Below are 2,967 nucleotides of genomic sequence, written 5' to 3' on the forward strand. Positions count from 1 at the left end.
TTGGTTGGTTGGTTGGTTGGTTGGTTGGTTGGTTGGTTGGTTGGTTGGTTGGTTGGTTGGTTGGTTGGTTGGTTGGTTGGTTGGTTGTTTTTACACTTTTACTCCTGGTTGCGAGCTAACCCCCCCCCACTCCTTGCCGACCCTTTGCTAACCCCTTTCCCCGCCACCCTACACCCATGCCCCCGCCTGTCTCCGCCCAGCCGATTATCCGACATGATCTAACGTTACACCACCCAACCCTGCTGCCTCCACCACATCCACATCTACCAATTAACGGGCCAAGAGATCGAGTCAAACATTTTCCTTGTTATCCTAACCTTCGAACGTGGTTATTTTCCTTGCTCACCCGTTTGGGATATAAGGCCACACCAAGTAATATTTATGGATGACGTCCACGCGCGCATTGATTTTGGTCTGTTCCCAGAAAAAAAAAACTAGAAATTCCGCTTTTTGTAACTATGACCAAAGAGTCACGACAGTGGGATAAGGGAAGATGTGTTGAAAGGAAAGAAACAGGCCAGGACGACAACTGCTGCTACACTGATTTATTGGTTTCCATGACGAATAAAAGACTTGGTTGGTTGATACGTACACCGTGTTCTCTCATTCAATTTGTGTCCTAACATGTGTCGTCCATCATTACATTTCAAATCTAGGCATCTTGTTTTTTCGGCCCTTCTTGTTTTTTTCGCGCTCTCGCATTACATTTAGGGCATTGACAACGTCATCCATAAGTATTACTTGGTGTGGCCTAACTCTTCAGGAGGAAACGGCAGAAATGTGATATTCCCCTCGCCTCGGAGCCAAGTTAAAACACACGGCTCTAACGAGACACTAATCGCAAGGTTGGCAGTCTTCGGAGGGCGATCATTTGACGGGTCTAAACAAACAAAGCGGGTAAAACGTTATACAAGTAACGTTTCGATCGGATCGAACGCGTTAGACGCGTTTTTATAGCATAAGTTGTCCTGTTCTTTCTGAAAGGGCCATAGATAGACATCTCCATGCAGAGAAAAATGTTTCTTTTATTACTGAAATAAGGATCTTTAAGACCAACTCCACTGCCACTGGCATTCGTACGGAATATTTGCAATCAATGTATCATTAACATTTCTTCACAACTCCTTTTCTAAATTGGTTTCTGTGATTTCTTTGGAATATGACGAAATTGTTTTCAAACTTTTCATGTATCATGTTAACATTTCTTCAGGGTTTTTTTCTAAGTTGTTTTAGCCAACTTTTCCCCAAGCTGTCATTTCTTTGGGATATGACGAAATTGTTCTAATGTTGAAAAATCCTTCCTTTTGAACTACAAAATCTCTAACACTTGATACGGGCGACCTCGGAAGTCCGAGAGGCCGCTAATTTTGTGCGCAAATCGGCCGGTTATTTTCGTGTAGCATTTTTTTCAGAAGTTGTTTATGCCAACTTTTTTCCCCAAGCTGTCATTTCTTTGGGATATGACGAAATTGCTCTAATGTGGACTACAAAACCTCTAACATGCTAACAGTTTGAATGAATGAACTTTATTGTTCGACAGTTGTACATGGTACAATGTATAGCATCAATAACAATGTGATCAATACAATCAAGTATATTCTAAGAGACTACTAGTATAACTTCAGGAATATGAACGTAAACGGCGTATGACATGATTTGCGTTAGGTGTTCTCTCTTATGTAATGCACTACATATATATTGGCCTAAGTACGTAGATATGGAGTCGGGGCATGACTTGATGCTGGCGACCTCGGAAGTCTGCGAGGCCGTTAATTTTGCCAGCAAATCGGCCGGTGGCGATAGCCGTACGCCGTCCCAGGCGGCCTATCGCCGTGACGCTTCGCACACCTAGGCGGGCACAGGCCCCGTCATTACCCCGGGCGTCAGCGGTCTAGACGCCCGGCGGGCCGCCCTTCCCGCGTGCCCGGTGGTCCCGAGAAGAAATCCCGCCAAGCCGGGCCTAACCCCAACAAGCTTAACTCGGAAGGCGCCCTTAAGACTTCATGAAACGAGTTCGAACTGCAATTGCCAACACAAGAAATTGGACCCAAATCTTCGACTGTACAAGTCCAGTCTTTGGGTACGGGTAAGTCCGACTTCTTGTGTTAGCAACTGTAGTTCAAACTCGTTCCATAATGACTTCTACCATGGAGTTAAAAGGAAGCAAACCTCCTTGCTTCTACCAACACAGATGAACTTCCAAGATAAGCCCTTAAGACTTCTTAAGTCGTACGCGTCCTGGAGGAACTTTACTCCAGTCGTGAGAAGTGGGGCAGCGGTCGTGAACCAGGATTACGACAGATTACGACAGAGGTAACGTTGAGCCGAAAGTCTCGAAGAAGCATTAACGACCAAATTAGCCTGGCTTAGAAGGGACACATTATCACTGGGGGTGTCTCGGGGGCTAATTGGGAAGTCTCAGGTCTGTCAGTAGCCTCTAACAGGCTTCGGGAGGCGGCTGGAAAGAGTAGAAATTGGCCAGACAGAGAGATAAAATGCTAGGGGAGTTCAACTGTTGGTCCGCTGGGTAGTAGTATTAGTGAAGTTTGTCGCACACGAAAACTGTACTCTCTACCGGACCAACTCCCCTGGCGTCTTATCTCTCTCTATTTGGCCAATTTCTACTCTTTCCAGCCGCCTCCCGAAGCCTGGTAGAGGCCAGTCTGTCAGGGGATTTCTTCTGCCCATCCTGAAGTTTACTGTAAGCCGGCATGAAATAGGTGGTTGTAAGATTGGGTGCACGACGATAATGTTACAGATAATTGTTATGGGAAATTCTAGATTCTGAACTTTAGCAATGAAACAATATAATATACGTTGATGCGAGCGAGATACACAAGAATTTAAAGAAAACAGTTACTCAAACAACTTCTTCAAAATCTATCAAGTTGCATGAGTAAATGTTTTAATGAAGAAATGTTATTTTTATCTTCACCGGTATTATTTTCCTTTACGAAGTCCACCAGC

Source organism: Branchiostoma belcheri, unplaced genomic scaffold, assembly GCF_001625305.1.
Source record: "Branchiostoma belcheri isolate BF01 breed outbred unplaced genomic scaffold, Haploidv18h27 scaffold23, whole genome shotgun sequence".
Taxonomy (NCBI): domain Eukaryota; kingdom Metazoa; phylum Chordata; class Leptocardii; order Amphioxiformes; family Branchiostomatidae; genus Branchiostoma; species Branchiostoma belcheri.